The sequence below is a fragment of the Oncorhynchus nerka genome, linkage group LG25, assembly GCF_034236695.1.
Source record: "Oncorhynchus nerka isolate Pitt River linkage group LG25, Oner_Uvic_2.0, whole genome shotgun sequence".
Taxonomy (NCBI): Eukaryota; Metazoa; Chordata; class Actinopteri; order Salmoniformes; family Salmonidae; genus Oncorhynchus; species Oncorhynchus nerka.
In genome coordinates this window covers 452,369-472,259 of record NC_088420.1, presented here as the reverse complement: position 1 = coordinate 472,259, position 19,891 = coordinate 452,369, and the positions used below count along the sequence as shown (strand labels likewise).

At 40.5% G+C, this 19,891-nt stretch overlaps 1 protein-coding gene and 1 pseudogene across 3 annotated transcripts in view; both read left to right on the top strand.

Moving 5' to 3' along the window:
- LOC115122708 (cyclin-dependent kinase-like 5) overlaps positions 1–19,891 on the top strand; it is a 300,065-nt gene that overhangs the window by 162,240 nt on the left and 117,934 nt on the right. The window lies entirely within an intron of this gene.
- Positions 18,008–19,891, top strand: part of LOC135564587 (uncharacterized) — a 48,710-nt pseudogene continuing 46,826 nt past the window's right edge.

The window sequence follows — 19,891 nt, the reverse complement described above, 5'->3', positions numbered from 1 at the left end:
GCTATATACAGGGTATTACGGTACAGAGTCAATGTGGAGGCTATATACAGGGTATTACGGTACAGAGTCAATGTGGAGGCTATATACAGGGTAGTCACGGTACAGAGTCAATGTGGAGGCTATATACAGGGTATTACGGTACAGAGTCAATGTGGAGGCTATATACAGGGTATTACGGTACAGAGTCAATGTGGAGGCTATATACAGGGTATTACGGTACAGAGTCAATGTGGAGGCTATATACAGGGGGTACCGGTACAGAGTCAATGTGGAGGCTATATACAGGGTATTACGGTACAGAGTCAATGTGGAGGCTATATACAGGGTATTACGGTACAGAGTCAATGTGGAGGCTATATACAGGGTATTACGGTACAGAGTCAATGTGGAGGTTATACATTTACATTTACGTCATTTAGCAGACGCTCTTATCCAGAGCGACAGGGTATTACGGTACAGAGTCAATGTGGAGGCTATATACAGGGTATTACGGTACAGAGTCAATGTGGAGGTTATATACAGGGTATTACGGTACAGAGTCAATGTGGAGGCTATATACAGGGTATTACGGTACAGAGTCAATGTGGAGGCTATATACAGGGTATTACGGTACAGAGTCAATGTGGAGGCTATATACAGGGTATTACGGTACAGAGTCAATGTGGAGGCTATATACAGGGTATTACGGTACAGAGTCAATGTGGAGGCTATATACAGGGTATTACGGTACAGAGTCAATGTGGAGGCTATATACAGGGTATTACGGTACAGAGTCAATGTGGAGGCTATATACAGGGTATGGTACAGAGTCAATGTGGAGCTATACAGGGTTACGGTACAGAGTCAATGTGGAGGCTATATACAGGGTATTACGGTACAGAGTCAATGTGGAGGCTATATACAGGGTATTACGGTACAGAGTCAATGTGGAGGCTATATACAGGGAGTACGGTACAGAGTCAATGTGGAGGCTATATACAGGGGTACTGGTACAGAGTCAATGTGGAGGCTATATACAGGGTATTACGGTACAGAGTCAATGTGGAGGCTATATACAGGGTATTACGGTACAGAGTCAATGTGGAGGCTATATACAGGGTATTACGGTACAGAGTCAATGTGGAGGCTATATACAGGGTATTACGGTACAGAGTCAATGTGGAGGCTATATACAGGGTATTACGGTACAGAGTCAATGTGGAGGCTATATACAGGGTATTACGGTACAGAGTCAATGTGGAGGCTATATACAGGGTATTACGGTACAGAGTCAATGTGGAGGCTATATACAGGGTATTACGGTACAGAGTCAATGTGGAGGCTATATACAGGGTATTACGGTACAGAGTCAATGTGGAGGCTATATACAGGGAGTACGGTACAGAGTCAATGTGGAGGCTATATACAGAGGTACCGGTACAGAGTCAATGTGGAGGCTATATACAGGGAGTACCGGTACAGAGTCAATGTGGAGGCTATATACAGAGGTATTACGGTACAGAGTCAATGTGGAGGCTATATACAGGGTATTACGGTACAGAGTCAATGTGGAGGCTATATACATGAGGTACTACGGTACAGAGTCAATGTGGAGGCTATATACAGGGTGGTACGGTACAGAGTCAATGTGGAGGCTATATACAGGGGTACCGGTACAGAGTCAATGTGGAGGCTATATACAGGGTATTACGGTACAGAGTCAATGTGGAGGCTATATACAGGGTATTACGGTACAGAGTCAATGTGGAGGCTATATACAGGGTATTACGGTACAGAGTCAATGTGGAGGCTATATACAGGGTATTACGGTACAGAGTCAATGTGGAGGCTATATACAGGGTGTTACGGTACAGAGTCAATGTGGAGACTATATACAGGGTATTACGGTACAGAGTCAATGTGGAGGCTATATACAGGGAGTACTGGTACAGAGTCAATGTGGAGACTATATACAGGGTATTACGGTACAGAGTCAATGTGGAGACTATATACAGGGTGTACCGGTACAGAGTCAATGTGGAGGCTATATACAGGGAGTACCGGTACAGAGTCAATGTGGAGGCTATATACAGGGTATTACGGTACAGAGTCAATGTGGAGGCTATATACAGGGAGTACCGGTACAGAGTCAATGTGGAGGCTATATACAGGGTATTACGGTACAGAGTCAATGTGGAGGCTATATACAGGGTATTACGGTACAGAGTCAATGTGGAGGCTATATACAGGGAGTACCGGTACAGAGTCAATGTGGAGGCTATATACAGGGTACGGTACAGAGTCAATGTGGAGGCTATATACAGAGGTACGGTACAGAGTCAATGTGGAGGCTATATACATGAGGTACCGGTACAGAGTCAATGTGGAGGCTATATACATGAGGTACCGGTACAGAGTCAATGTGTAGGCTATATACATGAGGTACCGGTACAGAGTCAATGTGTAGGCTATATACATGAGGTACCGGTACAGAGTCAATGTGGAGGCTATATACATGAGGTACCGGTACAGAGTCAATGTGGAGGCTATATACAGGGTATTACGGTACAGAGTCAATGTGGAGTCTATATACAGGGTACTACGGTACAGAGTCAATGTGGAGACTATATACAGAGTCACTGTAGCCATAGACATGGAGGTACCAAAACAGAGTCAATGGGGTAGGCTATATACATGAGGTACTGGTACAGAGTCAATGTGGAGACTATATACAGGGTATTACGGTACAGAGTCAATGTGGAGGCTATATACAGGGGGTACCAGAACAGAGTCAATGTGGAGGCTATATACAGGGGGTACTGGTACAGAGTCAATGTGGAGGCTATATACAGGGTGTACCAGAACAGAGTCAATGTGGAGGCTATACAGGGGGTACCGGTAGAGAGTCAATGTGGAGGCTATACAGGGGGTACCGGTACAGAGTCAATGTGGAGGCTATATACAGGGGGTACCGGTACAGAGTCAATGTGGAGGCTATATACAGGGTGTTACGGTACAGAGTCAATGTGGAGGCTATATACAGGGTATTACGGTACAGAGTCAATGTGGAGGCTATATACAGGGTATTACGGTACAGAGTCAATGTGGAGGCTATATACAGGGTATTACGGTACAGAGTCAATGTGGAGACTATATACAGGGTATTACGGTACAGAGTCAATGTGGAGACTATATGGTGGGTATTACGGTACAGAGTCAATGTGGAGACTATATACAGGGTGTTACGGTACAGAGTCAATGTGGAGGCTATATACAGGGTATTACGGTACAGAGTCAATGTGGAGGCTATATACAGGGTATTACGGTACAGAGTCAATGTGGAGGCTATATACAGGGTATTACGGTACAGAGTCAATGTGGAGACTATATACAGGGTATTACGGTACAGAGTCAATGTGGAGGCTATATACAGGGTATTACGGTACAGAGTCAATGTGGAGACTATATACAGGGTATTACGGTACAGAGTCAATGTGGAGGCTATATACAGGGTATTACGGTACAGAGTCAATGTGGAGGCTATATACAGGGTATTACGGTACAGAGTCAATGTGGAGGCTATATACAGGGTATTACGGTACAGAGTCAATGTGGAGGCTATATACAGGGTATTACGGTACAGAGTCAATGTGGAGGCTATATACAGGGTATTACGGTACAGAGTCAATGTGGAGGGTTATATAAAGGGTATTACGGTACAGAGTCAATGTGGAGGCAATATACAGGGTATTACGGTACAGAGTCAATGTGGAGGCTATATACAGGGGGTACTGGTACAGAGTCAATGTGGAGGCTATATACAGGGTATTACGGTACAGAGTCAATGTGGAGGCTATATACAGGGGGTACTGGTACAGAGTCAATGTGGAGGCTATATACAGGGTATTACGGTACAGAGTCAATGTGGAGGCTATATACAGGGGGTACCGGAACAGAGTCAATGTGGAGGCTATATACAGGGTATTACGGTACAGAGTCAATGTGGAGGCTATATACAGGGTGTTACGGTACAGAGTCAATGTGGAGGCTATATACAGGGGGTACTGGTACAGAGTCAATGTGGAGGCTATATACATGAGGTACTGGTACAGAGTCAATGTGGAGACTATATACAGGGTATTACGGTACAGAGTCAATGTGGAGGCTATATACAGGGGGTACCAGAACAGAGTCAATGTGGAGGCTATATACAGGGGGTACTGGTACAGAGTCAATGTGGAGGCTATATACAGGGTGTACCAGAACAGAGTCAATGTGGAGGCTATATACAGGGGGTACCGGTAGAGAGTCAATGTGGAGGCTATATACAGGGGGTACCGGTACAGAGTCAATGTGGAGGCTATATACAGGGGGTACCGGTACAGAGTCAATGTGGAGGCTATATACAGGGTGTTACGGTACAGAGTCAATGTGGAGGCTATATACAGGGTGTTACGGTACAGAGTCAATGTGGAGACTATATACAGGGTGTTACGGTACAGAGTCAACGTGGAGGCTATATACAGGGTGTTACGGTACAGAGTCAATGTGGAGGCTATATACAGGGGGTACCGGAACAGAGTCAATGTGGAGGCTATATACAGGGTATTACGGTACAGAGTCAATGTGGAGGCTATATACAGGGGGTACCGGAACAGAGTCAATGTGGAGGCTATATACAGGGTATTACGGTACAGAGTCAATGTGAAGGCTATATACAGGGTGTTACGGTACAGAGTCAATGTGGAGGCTATATACAGGGGGTACCGGTACAGAGTCAATGTGGAGGCTATATACAGGGGGTACCGGTACAGAGTCAATGTGGAGGCTATATACAGGGGGTACCGGTACAGAGTCAATGTGGAGGCTATATACAGGGGGTACCGGTACAGAGTCAATGTGGAGGCTATATACAGGGGGTACCGGTACAGAGTCAATGCGGAGGCTATATACAGGGTGTTACGGTACAGAGTCAATGTGGAGGCTATATACAGGGTGTTACGGTACAGAGTCAATGTGGAGGCTATATACAGGGTGTTACGGTACAGAGTCAACGTGGAGGCTATATACAGGGTGTTACGGTACAGAGTCAATGTGGAGGCTATATACAGGGTGTTACGGTACAGAGTCAACGTGGAGGCTATATACAGGGTGTTACGGTACAGAGTCAATGTCCCTGTCGTAAAATAAAAGGTGAATAAAAGATTGAAGAAAAAAAACTAGTTCATTTAGTAAATCTATCCTAAGACATAGACCTAACCTTGTGTCAAAATATTAGTTAGCTTGTCCACTATAACAGGTTCAAGCGTAACTTGCTTTGAAGATGAAAACTACTTTCAACGCCCACTAACCCCGTGGTGTTAGAAGGTGCAACAGTTCAACCCCTCAGGAGCAAATGTCAGATGGCTTTTCATAGCTGAGCATTCATATGTTGAGAGAGAGAGAGAGAGAGAGTCTAAACATTCGTATGTTGAGAGAGAGAGAGAGTCTAAACATTCATATGTTGAGAGAGAGAGAGAGTCGAAACATTCGTATGTTGAGAGAGAGAGAGTCTAAACATTCGTATGTTGAGAGAGAGAGAGAGTCGAAACATTCGTATGTTGAGAGAGAGAGAGTCGAAACATTCCTATGTTGAGAGAGAGAGAGAGTCGAAACATTCGTATGTTGAGAGAGAGAGAGAGAGAGTCTAAACATTCGTATGTTGAGAGAGAGAGAGAGTCGAAACATTCGTATGTTGAGAGAGAGAGAGAGTCTAAACATTCGTATGTTGAGAGAGAGAGAGAGTCGAAACATTCATATGTTGAGAGAGTCGAAACATTCATATGTTGAGAGAGAGAGAGTCGAAACATTCATATGTTGAGAGAGTCGAAACATTCATATGTTGAGAGAGTCGAAACATTCATATGTTGAGAGAGAGAGAGAGAGAGAGAGTCGAAACATTCATATGTTGAGAGAGAGAGAGTCGAAACATTCATATGTTGAGAGAGAGAGAGTCGAAACATTCGTATGTTGAGAGAGAGAGAGAGAGTCGAAACATTCATATGTTGAGAGAGAGAGAGTCGAAACATTCATATGTTGAGAGAGAGAGAGAGAGAGTCGAAACATTCGTATGTTGAGAGAGAGAGAGAGTCGAAACATTCGTATGTTGAGAGAGAGAGAGTCGAAACATTCGTATGTTGAGAGAGAGAGAGTCGAAACATTCATATGTTGAGAGAGAGAGAGAGTCGAAACATTCGTATGTTGAGAGAGAGAGAGAGTCGAAACATTCGTATGTTGAGAGAGAGAGAGTCGAAACATTCATATGTTGAGAGAGAGAGAGTCGAAACATTCATATGTTGAGAGAGAGAGAGTCGAAACATTCGTATGTTGAGAGAGAGAGTCGAAACATTCCTATGTTGAGAGAGAGAGTCTAAACATTCGTATGTTGAGAGAGAGAGAGAGTCTAAACATTCGTATGTTGAGAGAGAGAGAGAGTCTAAACATTCGTATGTTGAGAGAGAGAGAGTCGAAACATTCATATGTTGAGAGAGAGAGTCTAAACATTCATATGTTGAGAGAGAGAGAGAGTCTAAACATTCGTATGTTGAGAGAGAGAGAGAGTCAAAACATTCATATGTTGAGAGAGTCGAAACATTCGTATGTTGAGAGAGAGAGAGAGTCGAAACATTCATATGTTGAGAGAGTCGAAACATTCATATGTTGAGAGAGTCGAAACATTCGTATGTTGAGAGAGAGTCGAAACATTCATATGTTGAGAGAGTCGAAACATTCATATGTTGAGAGAGAGAGAGAGTCGAAACATTCATATGTTGAGAGAGTCGAAACATTCATATGTTGAGAGAGAGAGAGAGTCGAAACATTCATATGTTGAGAGAGTCGAAACATTCATATGTTGAGAGAGTCGAAACATTCGTATGTTGAGAGAGAGAGAGAGTCGAAACATTCGTATGTTGAGAGAGAGAGAGAGTCTAAACATTCGTATGTTGAGAGAGAGAGTTTAAACATTCGTATGTTGAGAGAGAGAGAGAGAGTCGAAACATTCATATGTTGAGAGAGTCGAAACATTCGTATGTTGAGAGAGAGAGAGTCGAAACATTCGTATGTTGAGAGAGAGAGTCGAAACATTCATATGTTGAGAGAGTCGAAACATTCGTATGTTGAGAGAGAGAGAGTCGAAACATTCATATGTTGAGAGAGAGAGAGTCGAAACATTCGTATGTTGAGAGAGAGAGTCGAAACATTCATATGTTGAGAGAGAGAGAGAGTCGAAACATTCGTATGTTGAGAGAGAGAGTCGAAACATTCATATGTTGAGAGAGAGAGAGTCGAAACATTCGTATGTTGAGAGAGTCGAAACATTCGTATGTTGAGAGAGAGAGAGTCGAAACATTCGTATGTTGAGAGAGAGAGAGAGAGAGAGAGTCGAAACATTCCTATGTTGAGAGAGAGAGTCTAAACATTCGTATGTTGAGAGAGAGAGAGAGTCTAAACATTCGTATGTTGAGAGAGAGAGAGAGTCTAAACATTCGTATGTTGAGAGAGAGAGAGTCGAAACATTCATATGTTGAGAGAGAGAGTCTAAACATTCATATGTTGAGAGAGAGAGAGAGTCTAAACATTCGTATGTTGAGAGAGAGAGAGAGTCAAAACATTCATATGTTGAGAGAGTCGAAACATTCGTATGTTGAGAGAGAGAGAGAGTCGAAACATTCATATGTTGAGAGAGTCGAAACATTCGTATGTTGAGAGAGTCGAAACATTCGTATGTTGAGAGAGAGTCGAAACATTCATATGTTGAGAGAGTCGAAACATTCATATGTTGAGAGAGAGAGAGAGTCGAAACATTCATATGTTGAGAGAGTCGAAACATTCATATGTTGAGAGAGAGAGAGAGTCGAAACATTCATATGTTGAGAGAGTCGAAACATTCATATGTTGAGAGAGTCGAAACATTCGTATGTTGAGAGAGAGAGAGAGTCGAAACATTCGTATGTTGAGAGAGAGAGAGAGTCTAAACATTCGTATGTTGAGAGAGAGAGTTTAAACATTCGTATGTTGAGAGAGAGAGAGAGAGTCGAAACATTCATATGTTGAGAGAGTCGAAACATTCGTATGTTGAGAGAGAGAGAGTCGAAACATTCGTATGTTGAGAGAGAGAGTCGAAACATTCATATGTTGAGAGAGTCGAAACATTCGTATGTTGAGAGAGAGAGAGTCGAAACATTCATATGTTGAGAGAGAGAGAGTCGAAACATTCGTATGTTGAGAGAGAGAGTCGAAACATTCATATGTTGAGAGAGAGAGAGAGTCGAAACATTCGTATGTTGAGAGAGAGAGTCGAAACATTCATATGTTGAGAGAGAGAGAGTCGAAACATTCGTATGTTGAGAGAGTCGAAACATTCGTATGTTGAGAGAGAGAGAGTCGAAACATTCGTATGTTGAGAGAGAGAGAGAGAGAGAGAGTCGAAACATTCATATGTTGAGAGAGAGAGAGTCGAAACATTCGTATGTTGAGAGAGAGAGAGTCGACACATTCCTATGTTGAGAGAGAGAGTCGAAACATTCGTATGTTGACAGAGAGAGTCGAAACATTCGTATGTTGACAGAGAGAGTCGAAACATTCGTATGTTGACAGAGAGAGAGAGAGAGAGTCGAAACATTCCTATGTTGAGAGAGAGAGTCTAAACATTCGTATGTTGAGAGAGAGAGTCTAAACATTCGTATGTTGACAGAGAGAGTCGAAACATTCGTATGTTGACAGAGAGAGTCGAAACATTCATATGTTGAGAGAGTCGAAACATTCATATGTTGAGAGAGAGAGAGAGTCGAAACATTCATATGTTGAGAGAGTCGAAACATTCATATGTTGAGAGAGAGAGAGAGTCGAAACATTCATATGTTGAGAGAGTCGAAACATTCATATGTTGAGAGAGTCGAAACATTCGTATGTTGAGAGAGAGAGAGAGTCGAAACATTCGTATGTTGAGAGAGAGAGAGAGTCTAAACATTCGTATGTTGAGAGAGAGAGTTTAAACATTCGTATGTTGAGAGAGAGAGAGAGTCGAAACATTCATATGTTGAGAGTCGAAACATTCGTATGTTGAGAGAGAGAGAGTCGAAACATTCGTATGTTGAGAGAGAGAGAGTCGAAACATTCATATGTTGAGAGAGTCGAAACATTCGTATGTTGAGAGAGAGAGAGTCGAAACATTCATATGTTGAGAGAGAGAGAGTCGAAACATTCGTATGTTGAGAGAGAGAGTCGAAACATTCATATGTTGAGAGAGAGAGAGAGTCGAAACATTCGTATGTTGAGAGAGAGAGAGTCGAAACATTCATATGTTGAGAGAGAGAGAGTCGAAACATTCGTATGTTGAGAGAGTCGAAACATTCGTATGTTGAGAGAGAGAGAGTCGAAACATTCGTATGTTGAGAGAGAGAGTCGAAACATTCATATGTTGAGAGAGAGAGAGAGAGAGTCGAAACATTCATATGTTGAGAGAGAGAGAGTCGAAACATTCGTATGTTGAGAGAGAGAGAGAGTCGAAACATTCCTATGTTGAGAGAGAGAGTCGAAACATTCGTATGTTGACAGAGAGAGTCGAAACATTCGTATGTTGACAGAGAGAGTCGAAACATTCGTATGTTGACAGAGAGAGAGAGAGAGAGTCGAAACATTCCTATGTTGAGAGAGAGAGTCTAAACATTCGTATGTTGAGAGAGAGAGTCTAAACATTCGTATGTTGACAGAGAGAGTCGAAACATTCGTATGTTGACAGAGAGAGTCGAAACATTCGTATGTTGAGAGAGAGAGTCGAAACAGCAGGACCTTGCACATTCGTTGAAACGAGTCAAAAATAAATCTGTGGAAAAACAATTCTACTCCGATTCCCTTTATGGACGGGGGTGTATCTTTTGAATTCACTGTTGAATGGCTCCTATTGCGTTTTTCGTGAACACCATCCCGCTCCCCCAAAGTGATCGATAGTATATCTTGGCTCACACTGTGATGGGGATTCTGAGCTCTCAGGTTCGTACAGCGAGTTCTGGTCTTCACTGATCTCACTCTCCGTCAGCTCCATCTGTTGTGTAGTTCAAATCAAATTTATTTATATAGCCCTTCGTACAACAGCTGATATCTCAAAGTGCTGTACAGAAACCCAGACTAAAACCACAAACAGCCATCAATGCAGGTGTAGAAGCACGGTGGCTAGGAAAAACTCCCTAGAAAGGCCCAAACCTAGGAAGAAACCTAGAGAGGAACCAGGCTATGAGGGGTGGCCAGTCCTCTTCTGGCTGTGCCGGGTGGAGATTATAACAGAACCTGGCCAAGATGTTCAAATGTTCATAAATGACCAGCAGGGTCAAATAATAATAATCACAGTAGTTGTCGAGGGTGCAACAGGTCAGCACCTCAGGAATAAATGTCAGTTGGCTTTTCATAGCCGATCATTCAGAGTATCTCTACCACTCCTGCTGTCTCTAGAGAGTTAAAAACAGCAGGTCTGGGACAGGTAGCACATCCGGTGAACAGGTCAGTGTTCCATAGCCGCAGGCAGAACAGTTGAACCTGGAGCAGCAGCACGGCCAGGTGGACTGGAGACAGCAAGGAGTCATCATGCCAGGTAGTTCTAATTCATCTAGCCTGGTGCTATACAGTTCATGTTTGAATTACTACTTGTTGTTGCCATCTTCGTTGTCCGCCCCTAACCTCACTGTCTTCGATAACACAGACAATTTGTTGATTCCTGCCAGTGATACACTGGCGTCAGTCGTTACTATGGCAATTTGAGATGGAGCTGACCATAGCTCAAATTAACATAGTTGACAATAAAAAATACTAAATATAGAGATGTTTTTGTGTTAAATACACATGTTTAGTATTAGTGGATTGAATACATCTCTTTGTTTAGATTTACTTCCTAAAGTGTTTCCCTTCCCCTTTAAGAGTTGATAGTGTTTCCATTACCCTTTAAGAGTTGATAGTGTTTCCCTTCCCCTTTAAGAGTTGATAGTGTTTCCATTACCCTTTAAGAGTTGATAGTGTTTCCATTCCCCTTTAAGAGTTGATAGTGTTTCCCTTTAAGAGTTGATAGTGTTTCCCTTCCCCTTTAAGAGATGATAGTGTTTCCATTCCCCTTTAAGAGATGATAGTGTTTCCATTCCCCTTTAAGAGATGATAGTGTTTCCATTCCCCTTTAAGAGATGATAGTGTTTCCATTCCCCTTTAAGAGTTGATAGTGTTTCCCTTTAAGAGATGATAGTGTTTCCATTCCCCTTTAAGAGATGTCCCCTTTAAGAGATGATAGTGTTTCCATTCCCCTTTAAGAGATGATAGTGTTTCCATTCCCCTTTAAGAGATGATAGTGTTTCCATTCCCCTTTAAGAGTTGATAGTGTTTCCCTTTAAGAGTTGATAGTGTTTCCCTTTAAGAGATGATAGTGTTTCCATTCCCCTTTAAGAGATGATAGTGTTTCCATTCCCCTTTAAGAGATGATAGTGTTTCCATTCCCCTTTAAGAGATGATAGTGTTTCCATTCCCCTTTAAGAGATGATAGTGTTTCCATTCCCCTTTAAGAGTTGATAGTGTTTCCCTTTAAGAGTTGATAGTGTTTCCCTTTAAGAGATGATAGTGTTTCCATTCCCCTTTAAGAGATGATAGTGTTTCCATTCCCTTTAAGAGATGATAGTGTTTCCATTCCCTTAAGAGTTGATAGTGTTTCCTTTAAGAGTTGATAGTGTTTCCCTTTAAGAGTTGATAGTGTTTCCATTCCCCTTTAAGAGTTGATAGTGTTTCCATTCCCCTTTAAGAGATGATAGTGTTTCCATTCCCCTTTAAGAGTTGATAGCGTTTCCCTTTAAGAGTTGACGGTATTTCCCTTTAAGAGATGATAGTGTTTCCTTTTAAGAGTTGATAGTGTTTCCCTTTAAGAGATGATAGTGTTTCCCTTTAAGAGTTGATAGTGTTTCCCTTTAAGAGTTGATAGTGTTTCCCTTTAAGAGTTGATAGAGTTTCCCTTTAAGAGTTGATAGTGTTTCCCTTTAAGAGTTGATAGAGTTTCCCTTTAAGAGTTGATAGTGTTTCCCTTTAAGAGTTGATAGTGTTTCCCTTTAAGAGTTGATAGTGTTTCCATTCCCCTTTAAGAGATGATAGTGTTTCCATTCCCCTTTAAGATATGATAGTGTTTCCATTCCCCTTTAAGAGTTGATAGTGTTTCCCTTTAAGAGTTGATAGTGTTTCCATTCCCCTTTAAGAGTTGATAGTGTTTCCATTCCCCTTTAAGAGTTGATAGTGTTTCCCTTTAAGAGTTGATAGTGTTTCCATTCCCCTTTAAGAGTTGATAGTGTTTCCATTCCCCTTTAAGAGATGATAGTGTTTCCATTCCCCTTTAAGAGTTGATAGCGTTTCCCTTTAAGAGTTGACGGTATTTCCCTTTAAGAGATGATAGTGTTTCCTTTTAAGAGTTGATAGTGTTTCCCTTTAAGAGATGATAGTGTTTCCCTTTAAGAGTTGATAGTGTTTCCCTTTAAGAGTTGATAGTGTTTCCCTTTAAGAGTTGATAGTGTTTCCCTTTAAGAGTTGATAGTGTTTCCATTCCCCTTTAAGAGATGATAGTGTTTCCATTCCCCTTTAAGATATGATAGTGTTTCCATTCCCCTTTAAGAGATGATAGTGTTTCCATTCCCCTTTAAGAGTTGATAGCGTTTCCCTTTAAGAGTTGACGGTATTTCCCTTAAGAGATGATAGTTGATAGTGTTTCCTTTTTAAGAGATGTGTTTCCCTTTAAGAGATGATAGTGTTTCCTTTAAGAGTTGATAGTGTTTCCCTTTAAGAGTTGATAGTGTTTCCCTTTAAGAGTTGATAGTGTTTCCCTTTAAGAGTTGATAGTGTTTCCATTCCCCTTTAAGAGATGATAGTGTTTCCATTCCCCTTTAAGATATGATAGTGTTTCCATTCCCCTTTAAGAGTTGATAGTGTTTCCCTTTAAGAGTTGATAGTGTTTCCATTCCCCTTTAAGAGTTGATAGTGTTTCCCTTTAAGAGTTGATAGTTTTTCCATTCCCCTTTAAGAGTTGATAGTGTTTCCATTCCCCTTTAAGAGTTGATAGTGTTTCCATTCCCCTTTAAGAGATGATAGTGTTTCCCTTTAAGAGTTGATAGTGTTTCCCTTTAAGAGTTGATAGCGTTTCCCTTTAAGAGTTGATAGTGTTTCCATTCCCCTTTAACTTCTTGCGTCGAGCCATCCCGGATCCGGGATCGTGAATACAGCCTCAAGCTTATTACCATAACGCAACGTTAACTATTCATGAAAATCGCAAATGAAATTAAATTAATTTATTTGCTCTCAAGCTTAGCCTTTTGTTAACAACACTGTCATCTCAGATTTTCAAAATATGCTTCTCAACCATTGCAAAACAAGCATTTGTGTAACAGTATTGATAGCTAACATAACATTTAGCGTTAGCATTCAGCAGGCAACATTTTCACAAATACCAGAAAAGCATTCAAATAAAATCATTTACCTTTGAAGAACTTCAGATGTTTTCAATGAGGAGACTCTCAGATAGCAAATGTTCAGTTTTTCCTGAAAGATTATTTGTTTAGGACAAATCGCTCCGTTTTCTGCGTCATGTTTAGCTATGAAAAAAACCTGTATCCAGGATTGTGTAAATCTATCCGCAAGCTCATTAGCATAACACAACGTTAACTATTCATGAAAATCGCAAATGAAATGAAATTCATCTATTTGCTCTCAAGCTTAGCCTTTTGTTAACAACACTGTCATCTCAGATTTTCTAAATATGCTTTTGAACCATAGCTAAACAAGCATTTGTCTAACAGTATTGATAGCCTAGCATAGGATTATGCCTCTCTTTCACCATGCAACATATTCCACAAAAACCAGAAAAGAATTCAAATAAAATCATTTACCTTTGAAGAACTTCAGATGTTTTCAATGAGGAGACTCTGTTAGATAGCAAATGTTCAGTTTTTACAGAAAATATTATTTGTGTCGACTAATCGCTCCGTTTTGTTCATCACGTTTGGGTAAGGAAAAATATATATATATATATATATTAAGTCATTAAAACGCGAACTTTTTTCCAAATTAACTCCATAATATCGACAGAAACATGGTAAACCGATGTTTAGAATCAATCCTCAAGGTGTTTTTCACATATCTATCGATGATAAAATCCATCGTGGCAGTTAACTTTCTCTTCTGAAGAAATGGAACGCGCATGGACCTACAGATTACGCACACAGGACACCGGGCGGGACACCAGGTAAATGTAGTCTCTTATGGTCAATCTTCCAATGATATGCCTACAAACACGTCACAATGCTGCAGACACCTCGGGGAATAGACAGAAAGCGCAGGCTCATTCCTGGCGCATTCACAGCCATATAAGGAGACATTGGAACACAGCGCCTTCAGAATCTGGGGCATTTCCTGTATGAAACTTCATCTTGGTTTCACCTGTAGCATTAGTTCTGGGGCACTCACAGATAATATCTTTGCAGTTTTGGAGACTTCAGAGTTTTGTCTTTCCAAGGCTGTCAATTCCATGCAGAGTCGAGCATCTTTTCGTGACAAAATATTGCGCTTAAAAGGGGCACGTCTTTTTATCCAATAATGACATAGCGCCCCCATAGGTTGAAGAGGTGTCAAGAGTTGACGGTGTTTCCATTCCCTTTAAGAGGTGATAGTGTTTCCATTCCCTTTAAGAGATGATAGTGTTTCCATTCCCTTTAGGAGTTGATAGTGTTTCCCTTTAAGAGTTGATAGTGTTTCCATTCCCCTTTAAGAGTTGATAGTATTTCCATTCCCCTTTAAGAGATGATAGTGTTTCCATTCCCCTTTAAGAGTTGATAGTGTTTCCCTTTAAGAGATGATAGTGTTTCCATTCCCCTTTAAGAGTTGATAGTATTTCCCTTTAAGAGATGATAGTGTTTCCATTCCTCTTTAAGAGTTGATAGTGTTTCCCTTTAAGAGATGATAGTGTTTCCATTCCCCTTTAAGAGATGATAGTGTTTCCCTTTAAGAGTTGATAGTGTTTCCATTCCCCTTTAAGAGATGATAGTGTTTCCATTCCCCTTTAAGAGTTGATAGTGTTTCCATTCCCCTTTAAGAGTTGATAGTGTTTCCATTCCCCTTTAAGAGATGATAGTGTTTCCCTTTAAGAGTTGATAGTGTTTCCATTCCCCTTTAAGAGTTGATAGTGTTTCCATTCCCCTTTAAGAGTTGATAGTGTTTCCATTCCCCTTTAAGAGATGATAGTGTTTCCATTCCCCTTTAAGTGTTGATAGTGTTTCCCTTTAAGAGTTGATAGTGTTTCCCTTTAAGAGTTGATAGTGTTTCCATTCCCCTTTAAGAGTTGATAGTTTTTCAATCCCCCTTAAGAGATGATAGTGTTTCCATTCCCCTTTAAGTGTTGACAGTGTTTCCCTTTAAGAGTTGATAGTGTTTCCCTTTAAGAGTTGACGTGTGCTCAGTGACGTGGGCTGGTGTGGATAAAATGCCAGGGCCAAATTCTTGTCCCAGTCTGCCCCTGCTGCTGTTCTGTTCGCTCCCACAGACTGCCAATCCTATCCAAGACATCAAACCCGACCCGCCCCCACCTCCGTTACTCTCCCCATCCCAAAAAGCAACATGTGGAGCTCTGCCTGTTTGAAGTGACAAGTGGCGGCGTCGGTTGAATGGAGTTTGAAGGAGAGCTAGAGGCCTCGCATTGCAGCCCGGGAGAGAAAGAGAGGGAGAAGCACATGTTTATTTATTTCCATTCTCTTTTTCATTTCACAGCATTTCACTTCTTTAGGCTACCTTTCCCTTCCTCTTTGCTTGAGTGTAGGCCTAGGCTACTTGCTACAAGTTTCCAATCCTTTTCAAATGACTTTTTCCGGTTATTATTAGTGATATCAGGGGCTTGTCGGAACTTAAATGTGATATTGGGTCGTGCATCATGAGTGGAAGAAAGAGAAAGAGCTCCTCTAATGTTCTACGGGCCACATTAGCCGTATCTGATTCAGGAGAGATGCAGAAGTTGATCCGGGTGGAAACCACCCCGGTGCTGAAATGTAGGATGGATTGTGGTGAGTGTTATTTTTAGTCTCTATATATTTTATTTTTTTTGTGAAATGAAGTGGGCTGTATGATTCAAGCTTTATGGTTAACAACGTACTGAAATGTGACATTTAATTAATTTGTGCCATAATATTATATTGAGTAGACGACCCACTCAGAACGAGGCTTTATATCAGAAGGTACACGGGCAGCTTCTTTCAGGACTACTTAAAGATACATTATTTTAGTAGAAACAAACGTTTTGGGCCTCATTGCTCATATCGTAAGGATACGATGGCATATTATTTTCCAACTAAATAAATTAATAAAAGCAATGTAGACTGTCAAAAAAAGAGAGGACATTTTCTATGAACACATATAGGCAAACTACTAATAACATGACCTGAAATGAAATGTATTATAACCATGATAATACTAATAAATAATTAGCCAACATTTAAAGCCTATTCATTAATACACCTGCATAATTTAAACCTAGGCCTGCTACAGGTAATTTCCAATTAAAATGCATAACTAAGTGCTTGTTATATGAATGCATTAAGTTGATCAAAAGTAACAACTTGAATTAATTGATTTTTGGTTACAGAATAACCTGGAAAGATTTATATAATAGGCCTGCTGGTGAATTAGTCATGTTTATATAATAGGCCTGCTGGTGAATTAGTCATGTTTATATAATAGGCCTTCTGGTGAATTAGTCATGTTTATATAATAGGCCTTCTGGTGAATTAGTCATGTTTATATAATAGGCCTGCTGGTGAATTAGTCATGTTTATATAATAGGCCTTCTGGTGAATTAGTCATGTTTATATAATAGGCCTGCTGGTGAATTAGTCATGTTTATATAATAGGCCTGCTGGTGAATTAGTCATGTTTATATAATAGGCCTTCTGGTGAATTAGTCATGTTTATATAATATTAGATGTCCTTGAATGCAATGAAGATAAACTAATGGCAATTTGTTCACACCACTACCACATTATACCACCAAAACACACTGTCATATAATACTACCAATACAATACTGTCATATAATACTACCAATACAATACTGTCATATAATACTACCAATACAACACTGTCATAAAATACTACCAATACAATACTGTCATATAATACTACCAATACAACACTGTCATATAATACTACCAATACAACACTGTCATATAATACTACCAATACAATACTGTCATATAATACTACCAATACATCACTGTCATATAATACTACCAATACATCACTGTCATATAATACTACCAATACAATACTGTCATATAATACTACCAATACATCACTGTCATATAATACTACCAATACATCACTGTCATATAATACTACCAATACAATACTGTCATATAATACTAACCAATACAACACTGTCATATAATACTACCAATACAATACTGTCATATAATACTAACCAATACAACACTGTCATATAATACTACCAATACAATACTGTCATATAATACTACCAATACAACACTGTCATATAATACTACCAATAGAACACTGTCATATAATACTACCAATACATCACTGTCATATAATACTACCAATACAACACTGTCATATAATACTACCAATACATCACTGTCATATAATACTACCAATACAACACTGTCATATAATACTACCAATACAACACTGTCATATAATACTAACCAATACAACACTGTCATATAATACTACCAATACAACACTGTCATATAATACTAACCAATACAACACTGTCATATAATACTACCAATACAACACTGTCATATAATACTAACCAATAGTTGCTGTGGTTACAGGGTCGGTTTGGCACTGTGATGAAAAACGTGATGATGTAACGTGTCTGCCTCCCGTTACTGGCTCTGCAGATAACGGCTAATCATGCCTCAACAATGAGTCACTTTTACTTTCTAAAGAATGTGTTGATTGTATAAATCAAAAAATGTTTATCGCCATTTTCAGCATTATTGTGATCATCACTGTGATCATTATTGCGATCATCACTGTGATCATCACTGTGATCATTATTGTGATCATTATTGTGATCATCACTGTGATCATCACTGTGATCATTATTGTGATCATTATTGCGATCATCACTGTGATCATTATTGCGATCATCACTGTGATCATTATTGTGATCATCACTGTGATCATTATTGTGATCATCACTGTGATCATTATTGTGATCATCACTGTGATCATTATTGTGATCATCACTGTGATCATTATTGTGATCATCACTGTGAGCATTATTGTGATCATCACTGTGAGCATTATTGTGATCATCACTGTGAGCATTATTGTGATCATCACTGTGATCATTATTGTGATCATCACTGTGAGCATTATTGCGATCATCACTGTGATCATTATTGCGATCATCACTGTGATCATTATTGTGATCATCACTGTGATCATTATTGTGATCATCACTGTGATCATTATTGTGATCATCACTGTGAGCATTATTGTGATCATCACTGTGAGCATTATTGTGATCATCACTGTGATCATTATTGTGATCATCACTGTGATCATCACTGTGATCATTATTGTGATCATCACTGTGATCATCACTGTGATCATTATTGTGATCATCACTGTGATCATTATTGTGATCATCACTGTGATCATTATTGTGATCATTATTGTGATCATGTTAATGTCAGTGGTTCTGCTTACGCCGGCTGCAGTGATGTAGTCAGGGATTATCTGTGGCTGACTGAGTGGCTGAGTAAGGGTTAGAGGTCAAGGGTCAGGGGTTGAAGAGGTGATAGAGGGGGGTCCTGGAACCCTGCATCTCTTTAACCCTCTCTAGAAGGGATGGCTGATTTTGTTATTTGGTGTTTTGTTCCTCGTTTCTTGTGTTATACTGCTATGTTGCTGACTAATGTTTAGTGGGGTCAGACATCATGTATTCGTTATATTCACTGCCCCTCCGAGGACCCTCTACCCCCCAAGACCTTACCCCATCTCTACAACTCTTAACCCCTATCCCCAACGACCTTACCCCATCTCTACAACTCTTAACCCCTACCCCCCAGGACCTTACCCCATCTCTACAACTCTTAACCCCTACCCCCCAGGACCTTACCCCATCTCTACAACTCTTAACCCCTACCCCCCAGGACCTTACCCCATCTCTACAACTCTTAACCCCTACCCCCCAGGACCTTACCCCCATCTCTACAACTCTTAACCCCTACCCCCAGGACCTTACCCCATCTCTACAACTCTTAACCCCTACCCCCAGGACCTTACCCCATCTCTACAACTCTTAACCCCTATCCCCCTAACGACCACACAGTACACTGAGCATTTCTCTGTTGCCATGGAAGAAGCCTGGCCCAGTCCTCCCCCACTGAGGCTGCCAGCCACTGAGGCACCAGCTTCAACAGACAGGGGGTATCATGCTGTGCTCTCTATCTCTCTTTCTCAATTCAATTTCAATATAAGGGGCTTTATTGGCATGGCAAACATATGTTTACATTGCCAAAGCAAGTGAAGTAGATAATAAACAAAAATGAAAATCCCAAATTGTTTGGATAGTCAAGTTACACACAGCTCTGACTTACACACCCCACCAGACATGCCACCAGGGGTATTTTCACAGTCCCCAAACCTAGAACAAATTCAAGGAAATGTACAGTATTATATAGAGCCCTTATTGTATGGAACTCCATTCCATCTAATATTGCTCAAATAAACAGCAAACCTGGTTTCAAAAAACAGATCAAGCAACACCACAACGTCTCTCACAGTGTGTTTTTCTGTGCCTTTTTAGGTCTGTCCATGAACTTTTCATGTCTATTATGTTTCATGT